At 47.0% G+C, this 17,304-nt stretch overlaps 1 long non-coding RNA gene across 1 annotated transcript; it reads right to left on the bottom strand.

The window, feature by feature from the left end:
- Positions 1–13,467: 13,467 nt before the first annotated feature.
- LOC309606752 lies at positions 13,468–16,035 on the bottom strand. The gene is made up of 2 exons (XR_014232042.1): positions 15,334–16,035; positions 13,468–13,845 (listed from the first exon to the last, which is right to left on the bottom strand). It is a non-coding gene; the product is annotated as an uncharacterized lncRNA (long non-coding RNA).
- Between the last annotated feature and the right edge of the window lie 1,269 nt (positions 16,036–17,304).

Raw genomic sequence — 17,304 nt, 5'->3', positions numbered from 1 at the left:
CTTTCCTCAGGCAGTGACATGATTTGGGCAGAGAATGTGGGGGGGGGGAGGGGACAAGAGAGAACTCAGGAAGAGCAGCTCGGAGGTTGCCGTACTTGTTTAGCTGAGAGCTGATGGTTCCCTGCATTAGGGGGTGGCCAGGGAGATGGGGAGAAGTGGTAGAGGTGGACCACAGAATTTGGTAATAGACTGAATGAAGGGTGTTTAGATCGGGTTCTCGCAGATCGTGAGATGGGGCTCACGTGCAAAAGACTGACTGAGGAAGCGCTACCAGGAGAAGCTAGAGGGAGAGCGGGGAAAGCAGGATAAGGAAGATGAAGCCAACAGAGGTGCAATCACAGGGATATTCAGTTAAAAGTGGCTCCAGGAGCTGGAGAAAATGGCAGACCCAGCCCAGGAAGAAAGCCCGCAGTGGCTGGGGGAGGGGCACACAACCAGGAAAGAGGGCCTGAGGGGATCAGGTGAGCAAGGACAGCGTTCGCTGCAAGGGGGGAGAGGAAAAGGTGGACTCGAGGGTGGCCCCCAGGTTACCTGCATCCAGGTGCTGCTGCTGCCGTTACTGAGATGGAGGAAGACCAGGGAGGATGGAGGACGGGACCTGCTAAGTTTGAGAGGCGCATTATACAGCCCAGTGCCAACGTCAAGTAGACAGTTGGTGTGAGTTTGGCGCCTGGGTTGGAGATACACATCTGGGAGCCATCAGGGCATAGCTGGTGTCTGAAGCCATGGGACCATCCGGAGGTGACTGGTCAGATGCAATTACAGTGCATCTTTTACTTAAGGACCCCACTTAACCTCTCCGCCCTTCCCCTCGGTCTGGTCTGGCCACACCACTTCTCCCAGAATGCCCCACACTCCATCCTGCCACAGGGCATTGGCACATGCTGCTCCTTCTGCTGGGATCCTCTTGCCTGCCTCCCTCACTTACTTGATTTCTACTCATGCTGAAACCCTTGGCTCCGGCATGGCTTCCTTGGGGGGCTGTCTCTGACCTCTGCGGCCACATCAAAGCCCCCTGTATACCCTGTCCTGTGAGCTTGTACCCTCTTTGGGAACAGCGGCCACAGTTGTCAGTTTACACCCGTTTATGTGATTTGGTGGGTTTTGTCCACCATTGGCCCCTCCGCCCTTTTCCTCTGTGCCTGATGGGGAAACGAGATCCCACAGCCCCGCTCTCACGGTGCTGTTCCTGTCACAGAAGCTTGTGCATTGGTCCCCAAAGCTCCCCAGTGAAGCCCAGGGGCCTTAGCCAGGGATTGGGCCCCCTGCTTCCAGCCTGCCATTTGTCCAGCTTCATCCCTCGCTCAGATGTTCTCCGCCCTGAGCAGACTGCATGCCTTTCTGCCCAGATGCTGTGTGACCCAGTTAGCCGGCCTCCCTGTCCCCATTGCTGAGTGCCGGCGCCAACATCCATCTTGGGAGCCCTTCCAAGCGCCTCCCCCTTGCCGGTCTCCGCAGCCCTCCCTCCTGCAAGTACCGCTTTTCTCCTCTGCATTCGCTCTGTGCTCTATGTACAGGCTCCACAAACCCTTAGCACATCCAGCCCTTCTGGAACACTTCTTGGCAGATCTACCCTGTGTCCTTTGTCTTCTGAGGGCAGCTGCCAGGCCTGATCCAGCTCACTCTCCCCGGAACAGAGCCCAGCTCTGACATGCGCTGGCAGGGGTGGGAGGAATGGACTCAAGCTTCAGTGTGTGCACGTCCCTGGAGCTCAAAATGTGACAGCATGTCCTTTACCTGGTGTCCAGAAGATCCCCTTGTTGAGGAGAAGAGACAAAATCTCAGGCAGGATCCTGGATCAGCTGGGTCACCCTGACCTTTAGGCATAAGTCCTGCAAATCACTGTGTTGTTATTTTGTTTTATCAAGCGTAGTCTGAAAATTTTAGTAATCTGAGAAAATATCCCAGCTACATGTAAAAGAGTCAGCTGAGAATAACTGAAAGAATCATGTGCATTATTGTATGTAAAAGAGGTCTTTTGACATTGTGGGGTTTTTTTAATTGGGTAAAATATACATAACATTAAATTCACTATTTTAACCATTCAGTGGCATTAAATACATTCATATAGTGGTGCAACCGTCACCACCATCCACCTCCAGAACTTTCTCATCTTCCCCAACAGAAACTCTGTACCCGTTAAACAATGGCTCCCCATTCTCTTCTTCCCCAGCCCCTGATAACCTCCATTCTACTTCCTGTTTCTATGAATTTGACTCTAGGGACCTCATATGAGTGGACTCATACAGTGTTTGTCCTTTTGTGACTGGCTTATCACTTGGCATAATGCCTTCAAGGTCCATCAATGTTGTAGCATGTGTCAGCATTTCATTCCCTTTTAAGGCTGAATGATAGTCCATTGTATGTTTATACCACTGCACTGGCTATCTTTTCATATCTTCTGTATTCTTGATACTCTGACATTGCTGGCCTTGATCCTGGAGAGTCTGCCTCTCTCAGGGCTTACTGATTCCTGGAGATAGCAAAAGACTTCCCTGTGAGTGCACCTTTGATGTACAAACCAGCAAGCCAGGGCCCACACGCCCAACCATCCCCTTTATCAAACTCTCGCCCTGCCCTAAATCACCCCAGGGCCAGGTGCTGAATAACTTGGGACCGCCTCTATAGCCCAGATCCTGCTGAAATTATTCAAACTATCCAACCCTAGGCTTACTCAGGGTAACCACCCTCCTCTCCCATTCTCTCTCACAAAAACCCCAATAAAGGCTCAGGGCCACGCTCTTCCTTTTCTTCTCTCTTCTGCTTTCCGACTGACCCTGGTGCTCCCCTGAGTGGCCCTGTCTGGAGTTTCATGCCTCCTGTTTCTAGGGATCTGTGACTATAAATTTCTTCCTTCATGACAATCATTTCTGAGTCTATGTGTCTTACCATACCTGATTAAAACAAATCCTGGGTATGTTTTAACAAAATCACATTTTATTTATCCATCCATCCACCAGTGGACATTTGGGGACATTTGGGTTGTTTCTGCCTTCTGGCTGTTGTCATTTTTTTAATGAAATATTTCAAGCATGCAAAAAGAAGTAGCAAGAATAGTATAATGGGGCTTCCCTGGTGGCGCAGTGGTTGAGAATCTGCCTGCCAATGCAGGGGACACGGGTTCGAGCCCTGGTCTGGGAAGATCCCACATGCTGCGGAGCAACTGGGCCCGTGAGCCACAATTACTGAGCCTGCGCGTCTGGAGCCTGTGCTCCGCAACAAGAGAGGCCACGATAATGAGAGGCCCGCGCACCGCGATGAAGAGTGACCCCCACTTGCCGCAACTGGAGAAAGCCCTCGCACAGAAACGAAGACCCAACACAGCCATAAATAAATAAATAAATAAACCCAAAGTTTAAAAAAAAAAAGAATAATATAATGAACATCCATGGACAGCCACCTAACTAAAGACACCCCACGCTGCCACACGACGTGTGTCCCTACCTGCCCTCTCTCTCCTTATGGATGGTTCTCTCTCCTCCATTAGTATTATCCATCCCAGCAAGGATGCAACTTTTCCTCCATAGGAAAGTCCTCATAAACAGTATATGGTATTGTCTTGTACGTTTTTGAATTTTGTAGAGACAGCATATACGACACCTGCAGCAATGCGTTTTTTCCATTCAGCGTGATGTGTCTGAGATTACCCCATGTTGACGGATGCTGCTCTAGTTTGTTCATTTTACCTGGCCGTTCAGTATTCCATTGTTTGAATTTACCTTAACTCCCTTATCATTCTCCTATTGATGGGCATTCCGGATATTTCCAAGTTTTTCACTAAAACGTGAACATCCTTGTGTGTGTGTGTCCATCTTGAGGGGACAGACCCAGGTGGGGAACTGGAAGACAGGGATATGTGCGTCTTCATTTTATCAGGTCTGGCTAAACTGTTCTCCAAACCGAGGTAGCAGTTTGCACCTTGAGCAGCAAATATAAGGGTTCCTATTGAGACAGAGAAGCTGACTCCCAGTCCTCAAATTCACACCCAAACCAGACACCCCCTTGACCACGGCTGCCCTCTCAGAAGTGAGAATTCTCTGTGGCTGGTCTTGGTGTTAGTGGGAGAGTGGTTTCCCGGAGCTTCTTTCAGCCATGGAGGCATCTCTTGGTCGGGATGTTTCTGGAGGAAACCCCTTGTTTCTGCTGCAGGAGGCCTGCACTGTGTATAAAGGCAGCAGAGGGAACCTGGCTGACAGCAACAGTTCCTGCCTGTGAGAGCGTCCTCAGGACCAGCACGGTGCCCTGGCTGTCCCGTCCAGGGATGTGTGTGCCAGCCCCTACGTGCCCCTGTGAGTGAGCCTGGCTCCGACGTGGGGCTTGGTGTCCTGCTCATCCCAGGTGAGAATGGCTCTGTCAATTTTCTGGCAGTTGGCGTGGCAGATTTATAGGCATCAAACAAAAACCTATTGTCTTAGTAATACGTTTGTTGTGAAGTGTCTATGTGCTTGTGTGTTCTTACAAGGCAAAGTGTTTCAGCAAAGAGGAGGCAAGTTCCTTGGAAATTAGGATATCCAAAGTAACTACTCAGGGCTTCCCTGGTGGCGCAGTGGTTAAGAATCCGCCTGTCAATGCAGGGCACTCGGGTTCGAGCCCTGGTCCGGGAAGATCCCACATGTCGCGGAGCAACTAAGCCTGTGTGTCACAACTACTGAGCCCGCGTGCCACAACTACTGAAGCCTGCGTGCCTAGAGCCCGTGCTCCGCAACAAGAGAAGCCACCGCAATGAGAAGCCCGCGCACCGCAACTCAAGAGCCCATGCGCAGCAATGAAGACCCAACACAGCCAAAAATAGATAAATAAAAATAAATAAATTCAAAGTAACTACTCAAATCAGGCCCTTTGATATTGCTTTAAGAAATATGTTTTGCCCATAAAATCATGGCTCTGCTGTTTGTGCCATTCTGTTGACATTTTTTCCACTTTTCTGATAGCAGCCTCTTCCACTTTCCCTTCTGTAATTCAAAACTGTAATCGTTAAGTCATCGGAAAATTGTTTTTGTAATATTCTAAAGTGAAATACTTGCAAATATGTACTTTTTAGAACGAGTGTAAATTTTAAATTCAGGACTAAAGTAACATTTTATGTGTAATTTTGTCTGTACCGTAAATCATGAAGTGTTTTATTCTCTATTCTTTGAGCAAGTCTCAGTTGCCCTGTGTTTTCACGAGATTGGAATTGCTGGTTACGTGGTTTGATGGGCTCCAAAGATGTTCTTTGGGCTGTATATGCTGGAAGCATCTGCTTGTGGAGCTGGTGCCACCCCATGCCTTCCCAGCTGTGGGCACGAAGGGCGCCCGGGGCTGGTTGGTGCCACAGGTCTGGTAAAACCTGTGATGGGCTCTGGCGCCACCCTTGATAGGGGTCTCAGCCCCTTGCAGAGTTCTCTCAATGTGCATCCCCCCCCCCCCCCAGTATTCCTGGATAGCCCACTGTGCTTATGTCCAGGCAGCTACCAGCTGGCTTCTGCTGGGCGCCAACACCAGTCAGCACACCAGTGCCTGCCTCTGCAAGGCCAAGTGGTCCCTTCCCTTGGCCCAGCCTCCTGGTTTCTGCCCTCCCAGTGCTCCAGGTGGCAGGTGGGGGAGAAGGCCCCCCTCCCTGGTCTGCAGAAGGGATTAGGCCTTGCCGTTGAGCCCTCTGTGCCCAGAAGATTTCAAGAACAGCTGTTTCAGGCTTCCCCTCTAGGACCCAGATGTGCCCAGGCTGGGCAGGGGCCCTGGCTGAGCGGTGGACACGTGGCCATGATCGTGGGCGCCCCCTGCAGTGCACTCCACTTGTTAATGGGTCAGCCCCTCCTGCCTGCTCTGATTCCCTGTTCCTCGAAGAAATAGACTTCCGGGGCTGCCTCTCCATTTGCCAGAAACGTCTCCACCCCAGCTTGAGCTCACTGTACTTGGAGTGCAGTTTCCTCAAGTCCGGCAATGCACATGGCCTGCTTAACTGTGTTCTTGAATGTTGAGTGTCTCAGACCCTTCCTTGGAGCATCATTCTGATGCTGTTTCCCATCAGGTGCAGCTGAGCACAGGGATGGGCCGCGGGGACACCTTTGGAGGGCCCACAGCGGGGGGGGGGGGTGGGTAGGAGAAGGTGGAGACATGAGCACTAATGTCTCCAAACTTCCTCTGGCCCTACTTTTTTTTTTTGGCTGTGCCTCGCAGTCTGCGGGATCTTAGTTCCCCGACAACCAGGGATTGAACCCGGGCCACCGCAGTGAAAGTGCCAAGTCCTAACCACTGGAGCGCCAGGGAATTCCCAAACGCCCCACCGCCCCCACCACTTCTTCAACCAGGAGTGAGTGGTGGTACTAGTTCACCTTTAAGGACTCTTTAAGCTCTTTAAAAACTACTTAGGGATGGAATCAAAAGTTTATTTATTTATTTATTATTTTTTAAAACCGCAGTTAAGGGATAGATTCGACAAACATCCGAGACACCTCTCTCTTCCGTGACCTCGTTTGCAATGCTCATCTATTTTCTGCCTTTGTTCTTTGTTAATAAATGCATTTATGGTTCTGAAGTTCCCTACAAGTACCCCTTTAGCTGCATCCCACACATTTGGAGAGTGTTCACTGCTATTCAGTTCTGTTTATTTTTAGATTTCCATTATGATTTCTCAATTGACTCAAGAATGATTTAGAGGTATAGGGTTAAAACAATTTTGTTTTCTTTTTTTGGTAGGGAGATAGGCAATGCATTCAAAAGTTTCAAAATCCAAAAAACCTAAAAGTTCTACAAGGAAAACTATCACTTTTTCCCCGTCCCCCCCCACCAGACACCCATAAGCAACTAATATTAGTCATTAACTGAGTTTATGTCTCAGATATAGTTCAAAATGTGTGTAGATGAGCATATAAACATATTATTTGCATTTGTAAATGTGCATATATTCCTTTCCCCCTTCTTAGACAAATCCTATGCCTTAGTTCTGAAGTGTGTTTTAGTTGGTCCTTAACAGTTTATATTAGGGATTATTCCACATCAGTATGTAAAGAGCTTTTCATTTGTTTTTACAGCTGCATAGTATTCCATCAATTAAACATACCATTTTCTAAATACCCAGTTTAGTTCTCTATTGATGTACGTTTATTTTGGCTATGGTTTTTCAAATTTATAAACAATGTTGCCATAAAAAACCCTTTTGGGGGGATTATTTCACAGTGGGCAAGCGTATCACCAGAAATGGAATTGCTAGGTCAAGTGTATGTGCAACTGAATTTTGATAGCTATTCCAAATGCCTTTCATTGAGGCTGTTCCAATTTATATATCCAGCAGCATAGCATGAAGTTCTATTTAGCCCTTAGCTTTGCCAGCAGTATCCTATCAAATTTTGGTTCTTTGTTGATCTACTAGTGAATAATGTTATATTTTCTCTTTAACCTGAATTTCTCTTATTCTGAGTAAAGGAGAGCAAATTTTATATGTTCTAAAGTTATTCATATGGATCTTGGTTTGTAAATGCTATTCTCCAATAAAAGGAATTAGGACTCCTTGGAGAAAGGGCTGATTCCCTGGGGCAGGAAACATAAGTCTGGAGCATCTTGTAGTGTCAGAGTTAAAGAAGTGCTAAAAACAAAACAAAACAAAAAACAACCTACAATAATAGGAGAATGTGAAAGGGTCTCAGGAGCCAACTGAAAAAGCTCCCAATGGTCAAAGCTGGAACTATTTGAGCTGCAAAATAAATGCAATATTGGACTACCTTTGCAACTTTTCTGTATATCTAAAATTATTCCTAGATAACAAGTTTATTTTTTAAAAGTTATTGTATTTCTTTTTTTATGAATCATTATCTCCTTTGCCAAGTTTTTTCTTTTGGTTGTTAGTCTTTCTTGTTTATTTGTAGCAGTTCTTTATATATTAGGATTTGACTGTAATGTTAATTATACCTATTTTCCCCAGTTTGACTTTGTCTTTCAATTTTACTTACATTTTTCCCCACTCAGAAATGTTTCAATTTATATTGTCAAATTTATTCTTTTTTTGTGTGCATTTTATGGCTTTTAAGTTTACACTATAGTTGGAAGTTCTTCCCCGCTCCAAAATTGTAAAATAATTCTCTCATGGTTTACTCAAGTGCTTTTACTTAAGAAGAGTGTTTTTTACATTTCCAACATTATATGATACAAACTTTAATTTCTAAAACTGTATCAGAGCAGTCAGGAGACAGAAACCACTCCAGTTATTTGAACAGAGATTTAATATAAAGAATTCTTGGGACTTCCCTGGTGGCGCAGTGGTTAAGAATCCACCTGCCGATGCAGAGGGCACAGGTTGGATCCCTGGTCCAGGAAGATCCCACATGCTGCGGAGCAACTAAGCCCCTGCGCCTAGAGCCCGTGTTCCGCAACAAGAAAAGCCACTGCAATGAGAAGCCCCTGCACGGCAACAAAGAGTAGCCCCAGCTCGCCACAACTAGAGAAAGCCCGCGCAGCAACGAAGACCCAATGCAGCCAAAAACCAAACCAACAAACAAAAAGAATCCTTAACTAGGTATACAGTTGTTAACTAGGTAATAAAAAAGGTAAAGAGAAAACTCTAAGGTATTAGGGGGTGAGCAACCACAGGAAGCACCTACCACCCCCAGGGCTGAGGCTGGAATCTTTAAACTCAGAATAATGTCCCTCCCTTAGAAACACAGCGGAGGGCCCCTCCTCCAGGTCTGGGGCCCACAGCTCTGAGGGGAGGTACTGGCTGCACTGGTGTCTCTGAAGGGTAGAGTGAGGGCATGATGAAGTTGGTCTGCAAGCGTTGGAAAAACTGTGTTGACCTAAAACAATAAAACGGCCAATTACTTTACCAGCAAAATGGGTTCATTCAGCAACAGTAAAGAATTGCAACTCAGGACATACGTTTACTGTGAACCACAGGCAAGTCCAAGAACAAACGAGAGAAGTGTTCTTTTATAGAGGAGAAGGGGGAGCTGGGAGGGGCTGTTTTGTTATAAACAAAGGGTCCATTGGAGGAAACTGGAAGTTCAAAGTGTCGTGGCTTTTCATTGGCTGAGTTTGGCAGTCTCTCATTGGTTGGGCCGTTGCGGGGCAAAGAGAAATTCTTCCTTCCTCCCGCTGGGTGGTAAGTAGCAACGTTCTTCTTGTTGGGTCTGCAACTGAGGTCAAGTGGCAGGGTATGAGAGTTCCCCCTTCTGGCCTCCTGACTTCATTTCAAATGAGGTTTCTGTTTATTAATTTTCACAACTGCAAACTGGATCCCACCTGCTGATGTGGGCAGGAAATGCTGCTGCTGGGCTGAAGAAGCTTTGCTGGGATAAAGTTCACCGGAACAGGAAGCAAACAGGAAGAAGTCTCTTCTTCCTCCTGCATCTTTGCCCCCTATGGGCAGAACCTAACAGGGACCCTGCTGACAAAGCAGAAACATTTACTGAGTTCCAGCCCCAGGTTCACAAAGCCAAATGGAGGAGAGTGGTTTGGAGCTGAGACAATAATTTCATCAGTGACCTGTTTGCTTCAATGATTTTTGCACACTTCAGTCCATCTCTTCCATCTTGCAGTGGGACTGAAAATTACAGTGGCTACATAAAAGTGCCTTAGCTTTCTTTTTTTTTTAAATAAATTTATTTATTTATTTATTTAAATTTTGGCTGTGTTGGGTCTTTGTTGCTGTGCACAGGCTTTCTCTAGTAGTGGCAAGTGGGGGCTACTCTTCGTTGCGGTGCGCGGGCTTCTCACTGCGGGCTTCTCTTGTTGTGGAACATGGGCTCTAGGCACGCGGGCTTCAGTAGGTGTGGCACGCAGGCTCAGTAGTTGTGGTGCACAGGCTTAGTTGCTCTGCGGCATGTGGGATCTTCCCGGACCAGGGCTCGAACCCGTGTCCCCTGCATTAGCAGGTGGATTCTTAACCACTGCACCACCAGGGAAGCCCCTCATTTGTTTTTTAATCTCTCAAAATGAATAGTATCTTGACTATTTTAAACAGTCTGTATTGACGTAGGATAACTCACATTGCATGTTTATCAATTGATTTGCCCACCATTTCTTTTTTCATTTTAGGCGTTTTCTGTTCTTTTTCTTTTTCTTTCTTTCTTTCTTTATTTTTGGCTGCATTCGATCTTTGTTGCTGTGCAGGCTTTCTCTAGTTGCAGTGAGCAGGGGCTACTCTTCGTTGCGGTGTGCAGGCTTCTCATTGTTGTGGCTTCTCTTGTTGCAGAGCACAGGCTCTAAGCGCATGGGCTTCAGTAGTTGTGGCACATGGGCTCAGTAGTTGTGACTCGCGGGCTCTAGAGTGCAGGCTCAGTAGTTGTGGCACACCATCTTAGTTGCTCAGCAGCATGTAGGATCTTCCCGGACCAGGACTCGAACCCATGTCCCCTGCACTGGCAGGCAGATTCTTAACCACTGTGCCACCAGGGAAGCCCTCAGGCCTTATGGGATTGTTTTCCTTCTTCCTGAAGTACCTCCTTTAGAACCTCCTTTGGTTGGCATCTGTTGCTGGTAAACTCTCGATTTTGGTTTGTAAAATCTTTATTTCACATTAATGACACTTTGAAAACATTATTACACTGTCTTCTGGCTTCCATTGTAGCTGGTGATAAGTCTGTTTTCAGCCCAATTGTCATTGTTTTATTGATAATCTATCTTTTCAAATAACTTGATATATAAATGGAAAGACAATAGGTATATTTAAAAGGACATTAATTTGCGAAGAAATAAATGGCAGACAAAATCCTGATCCATCTCTGAGACCTTAGGCAAGTTTCTTAACCTCTGAGTCCCGTGACTTCATGGTAAGAAGGAATCTGTACTCTGCATGGTGGTTGTGGAAATCAGAGAAGCCGCATACATGCCCTGGACAAATAGAGAAACTCCACTGACATGGTTATTTCCACGGATTCCATCTCTTTTCACATTTTTATGGCACTTAAGTTTAAAAATTTGAGTCTGTCAACAATTATGTTTAGTGCTTATTTTGAAATATCAAAACATAATTCCAACTATGGCTCATTTTATTATTTCCTGTTATATAGAATTTTCTTTTCGATTAACTTAATAAGGAAACCTACAAGCCTCTGCTAATTAATTTCTCGGCACCAACTACAGTAGCTCAAACTCAGAGTATTATCATGTCAAAATGGAACAAAAGAAGAAAGGGAGTTTTGGGTACTCCTTTGGGCAAGAGACTGGTAATTGTCCTTGGTTTCTATCCACATAGTACTGCACTGGTCCTTTTCACGTACACAGCTATGGTCAGAACAAGAAAACCAACTATTTGGGCTTGACAGCTTTGTGTACAGTTTTTTTTTTTTTAAATCACGAATTTTGATTTAGAAGTTTTCCTAAAATGGTGGTCATATTTGTATCTGCATTGGACAACTTGACATTCAAAGCAAGCAGCTTCCCTTTGAATTAAAAGTAGAATATTCATCTGGGGAATTATTTACCTTCAGTAGAGTCGGCTGCTTGCTCATCTGGGCCTTTTAACAGGCCAGCTATCCACTAACTCATCTGTGTTCCTCTGCAAGGAACACCCTTCTCACCCTCGCCACTCAAAAGTTGTGCGCATTTTGAAATCACACCTTTCTCATCTGTTTTAATGTATTGATGTTGTACAAGGAAAAAAGACAAGATATATTGAGAAATAAATTGTGTGAGAGGGTTAAGGAATCCTAAACTATTAACCTATGAAGGTTAGTAATGAAAATGTCTCCCTATTCCTTAAACGCATGGATGCAAAAGGACAGTATTCTTGATTGGAAAAGAAACCATCACTTCCCACCTACTTACTCAACAAGAAGGTAATTTAATTCTTTGCCTGAACCTTGTTTGCCCAATAGAACACTGTGTGCAGATGTTACTATTTTCTGATACTTCTTCTCCTTCTGTTCTCGGGTTGTCTTTGTGGATGACATCAACCTGCCTGCTCCAGGGGAATACGGGGCTCAACCTTCTGCTGAGTTACTTAGACGGCAGTTCGATCACTGGAGTCAGAATGACCTAAAAGATTGTTCTGTGATCAAACTGGTGGACACTCAAATCACGTGTGCTCTGGGACCCTCAGGTACATTTTCTGAGTTTGTGATGATTAAGATTGAAAATCACCCTGGCTATATCTGAAGAGGTAGCTGGAGAAAGAAAGAGAAACCCAGTGGGACAATATGGGTCACAATGTTTTCTAATCGTATATACTGCCACCTGAGGGGGTCCACCACAGGGGCAAACGCTGCAAAGTAGGTGGCCTGGGTCGGGGCCATTCTCCCACCAACTCTTCCAATCCTTTCCTCCTACCTTCTGGGACTTTGCTCCCCATTTCCTGCCCTGCATCCTGAGAACCCCAGCCCCTTGTCTCATTCCTTAATGTTCCAGCTGTATGAACCATCCCTGATCAAAGATCAACTTTCCTCAACCCCAGTCAAGTCCCATCCTAGTGGGTCTCTGCCTTTAGATGGGCTATTGAGAGGAATTTAAGTAGGAAACAGCCCAAAGAATTGACCCTTAAAGATCCTTTACATTTTCCAAGAGAAATTTATAAACTCAAAGGAATCTCAATGTAGGGAAATTTTTTTATGCGAAAGTGTCGAAAATGGCTTGATTCAACTAACTGGACAGCTTCAACTATTCCCCTCCCGAACTCAAGTTGGTTATTCTATTTTTTTAAAATTCCTTCTCTCGGGACTTCCCCGGTGGCACAGTGGTTAAGAATCCGCCTGCCAATGCAGGGGACACAGGTTCGAGCCCTGGTCCGGGAGGATCCCACGTGCTGCGGAGCAACTAAGCCCGTGCGCCACAACTACTGAGCCTGCGCTGTAGAGGCCACAAGCCACAACTACTGAGCCCGTGTGCCATGACTACTGAAGCCCGTGTGCCTAGAGCCCGTGCTCTGCAACAAGAGAAGCCACCGCAATGAGAAGCCTGATCACCGAAGAGTAGCCCCTGCTCGCCGCAACTAGAGAAAGCCCACGCCCAGCAATGAAAACCCAACACAGCTAAAAAATAAAGAAAGAAGGAAATTTATTTTTAAAAATTATATAAAAAATACTCCTTCTCTCAATGTATCACTTCTTCTCCACATCACTGGTATTTGCCTCCTAACCCCTGACCTTTATCTGACCCGTGACTTTGGCTCTGAGTCAGCATTGCTGTCGGCACGCTCTGGGCCACTCTGAACACTTTCTTTTTCTTTTTTTGTTCTTTTTTATTTTTTATTTATTTATTTATTTTTATTTATTTATTTATTTATTTATTTATTTTTGGCTGTGTTGGGTCTTCGTTTCTGTGCGAGGGCTTTCTCCAGTTGCGACAAGAGGGGGCCACTCTTCATCGCGGTGCGCGGGCCCCTCACCATCGCGGCCCCTCCCATTGCGGAGCACAGGCTCCAGACGCGCAGGCTCAGTAACTGTGGCTCACGGGCCCAGTCGCTCCGCGGCACGTGGGATCCTCCCAGACCAGGGCCCGAACCCGTGTCCCCTGCATTGGCAGGCAGATTCTCAACCACTGCGCCACCAGGGAAGCCCCTTTTATTTTTTATTTGATCTTTTTTATTTTTATTTTTTGGCGCACTGTGCGGCATGCAGGATCTTAGTTCCCCAACAAGGGATCGAACCTGTGCCCCCTGCGCTGGGAGCTCGGAGTCCCAACCACTGGACTGTCAGGGAATTCCCACTGTTTTTTCCTTTAAAAAGACAAATAAATAAAGGACTCTATTGCTCCGGGTCTCAGACTTCAGTTCTACTTTATCTCTGTCATCTGTACTTACCTGTTTACTTTTCCCCACCCCTTCAGGCCCTGGAAAGGGAATAGGCTGAATCCATGTGGTCACAACCTGGAAGTCCTAGAAGGAGGTCACTGGAACCTCCAATCTATAGCCAGTCGGTCAGGAGCACAGGTGACAACCTGGGGGGGAAGGAGGAAGTGGGGGAGGGGAAGAGTCTTGTGGGACTGAGCCCTTTATCTGTGGGATCTGATGCTACTCCAGGCAGACAGTGTCAGGATTGAGTTGAGTGATAATACACCCAGCTGGTGCCTGGAGAATTGCTTGGTGATATGGAGGGAACCTCCCATCCCCCCACTTACATTGGAATTGGGTTCAGAATCCCTTTACATATGGTCTGTTCTGGAAAATGCCCCTTGTGCACTTGAGAAGAACATGTATGCCATTGTTGTCAGGTGGAGTGTTCTGTATATGTCCATCAGGTCTAGTTGGTTTGTTGTGTTAAGTCCTCTATTTCCTTACTTACCTTCCATCTGGTTCTACCCATTATTGAGAGTGGGGTATTGAAGTCTCCAACTATTATTGTAGAACTGTCTATTTCTGCCTTCAATGCTATCAGTTTTTGCTTCACATATTTTGATGGTCCGGTATTAGGTGTGTGAGTGTTTGTTCTTGTAGGGGTTGGGGTCATATTAACATGGGATAAAAAACCACTGTGATGTGTAGGGCATGCCTACTATGCCCTCCAAACCGCCAAATACATGTATTACTTTCTGTTTATAAATATTTAGTTTCTTCTAGATTTCTGGGTGTTATTCTTCCTCTTATTTAATACATGTGCAATTTATTTTCATGTGTGGTGTGAGGTATGGATCCAACTTTCCTTCCCATACTGCAGCCACTTGTCCTGGAACTATCGCTAAAGACACTCCTGCTCTTGCCCATTGAATATGATGCACCCGTCATTTCTGGTAGGCTGTTCGTTCTGGATTTACAGTTACGTACAAAAAAGAAACCCCATCTGTCTAAGACATAGCTGGTTGGGTTTTGTACTTGCAACCAAATACACTCATACTGATTCTGTGCATGAATGAACAGCAGTTCGATGAACAGAACAGTGCTGGTCAGTGCTGAGTCATGTTCTGCTTCCTCTAACTGCAAGGGATGCTGGGAAAGTGGGTAACTGAACTGTCCTAAGTGTCTTAGAATAACCACCATTGCCTAGGGCTAAGTGTGAAAGTGGGGGCGTGAGTCACCACACAGACCAGCCTCTGGATTTTGTTACGTAGCATTACAGTCCCCCTAAGAGAATACTACTGGGACACTTGTGCAGGGAGAAAACAGACATATGCTGGAACTCCCGAATGATAAGTTCCAGCAGTGAGCTTATTATTCAGCCTGTAGGGTGGCAGGGTGTGTCCAACCAGCCCCAGCAGGACTGGATGATCTGTTTCTGCCACGCCCACAGCTGACCCCATAGAGAGAAGGTAGGGGGCTCCACGTTGTCTTGTAGGAGGCAGAGTATGAGGGGTGGGGCAGAGAAGGACCATCCTCACCTATTGGTGGAGACTGGCTGCTTCTGTTGCCCTGGTGTATGTATGAGTTTCCTATTGCTGCTGTAACATATCACCCCAAATTTAGTGGCTTAAAAGCAACACAAATTATCTTACATTTCTGGAGGTCAAAAATCTGAAATGGTTCTCATTGGGCTAAAATCAAGGTGTCAGTAGGGCTGGTTCCTCCTGGAGGCTCCTGGGGAGAATCTGTTCCTTGCCTCCTCCAGCTTCTAGAGGCTGCCTCTCCATATTCTAAGCCAGCAATGTAGCATCTTCAAGTCTCTCTCTGCTTCTGTCTTCACACATCAGTTGATTACATCAGGCCCACCAGGATGATCCAGGATAATCTCCCCATCTCAAGATCCTTAATTCAGTCACATCTGCAAAGTCTCTTGCCTAGAAGGTATCATTTACAGGTTCTGGGGATTAGGACCAAGTGTTACTCCTTGTTATCCCAGGGGAGGGGCAGCAGCTGATTCTCCCTGTTGGGGAGGGAGGGAGGAAGGGCTCTGGGGGCAGGGCAGAGCTAGGAACTTTCCAGAAAGGCCATGGCTCGTTGGGCTCAGGGCGCAGCTATCAGCTCAGCTCTGCTGTGATGTGGGTCTGGAGGGTCCTCAGCCTGTTACCGAGCCCAAGCTCGCTCTGCTCTCTGCACGACAGGCCAATAAATCAGGAGACGAGTTGCTGGAGCAAGGAAAAACTAATTGGAAAGCTAGGGACCAAGAAGATGGCAGACTAGTGTCTCAAAAAACCATCTTGTCCCAGTCCAAATTCAGGCTCCTTTTATACAGAGGAGGGGGGAGGGGAGGGGCCCACTGCAGCGCTGACCAATGGCTGAGCGGGGCTCCTATAGGTCTCGCCTGCCCCACCCCTATTACAAGCCTGGTTCCTGTTGTCAGGCCTCTCCCCTCCCCCGCTCCACCTGGCCCCCACCTCCATCCCAACTGCCTCTTGGCTGGTCTCCTGTCTCCATCTGGCCCAAGGATTGGGTCCAGAGGAGGCTTTCCAAGGTGGAAATCTGAGCAAGTCACTCACCTTAAAACCCTGCTGACAGCTCCGGGTTACCGTTTAGGATGAAATCCCACATCCCCAGCCTTGCAGTCCTACTCTTCAGGACCTGGTGCTGATTCTCACTTCGCCTCCCAGAGTGTGGAGAGAACTGCATTTCTCCCATTGTTCCAGGTCGATTCTTGCCTCTTCACCTTCATATGTGTGGTTCCTCCTGCCCTTCCTCCCATCCCTCCTCTGCCAACTCCTCTTCATCCTTCAGGACCCAACTTGGGTGTCACTTCCTGGGAAAACTTCGGGATTGGCCAGGATCCTGTGGACACAACAGAAATGGATTCAGTCTGGTCCACATGAATGGGGGAGGGGTGGTCCCCAAAGGGCCAATGTTATCACAAGGGGAAAGGATACTGGATACTTGGGGACACTGCCCAAGTATATGCCTCCCTCTCTGATACATCCGAGTGGGCCTGGTGCCCCTGTGGGCATGTTCACCAGTCCTGGCACTGACCACAGTACATCCTTGGTGGCCGGTTGCTTGCCTGCCTCCCCGCCCAGTGAGCTCCTGATGAGAACCCGGCCTGGCTCAGCTGGTCCCTCTGGGTCAGCACAGTGTCCGGCACACAGCTGCCCCAAGATTGTGATGTGGCAGGGGTTTGAGGAGCAGTTGTAAACTCAGAAACACAATGAACTGAGAGATCTGTGAGCTGTGGGAGGACCCTAAGCCAAGGCAAATGGAGGGTAAACAGGCTGGGAAGCTGAGTCCTTTCTGCTCAGGGCTTGCTTTCTTGAGAACAGGGAGATGGGCAGTGCATACTTTGGAAAAGTGTTTGGCAGCGCCTAGGAAAGCTAAAAAGATGCTCATGCTTTGCCCAACAAGTCCACCCTTGGTGTAGATGCAACAGAAATGAGTGTGCATCCCACCGAGACATCACATGAGTCCCCAGAGCAGCTTCATTCACAACAGCCCCAAACTGAAAAGAACCCGAATGTCCTCCTCGGTGAAATGGATAGATAGTGTGGACTATTCACAAAATGGAAAGAAAGTTCATGTCAGAATTGACTCGCCCTGGCTTCCCT

Source organism: Balaenoptera borealis (genome assembly GCF_965194805.1).
Source record: "Balaenoptera borealis genome assembly, chromosome: 11".
Classification (NCBI taxonomy): Eukaryota; Metazoa; Chordata; class Mammalia; order Artiodactyla; family Balaenopteridae; genus Balaenoptera; species Balaenoptera borealis.
Note: the sequence above shows the minus strand (reverse complement) of the source record. Positions and strands in the feature narration are given on the sequence as shown.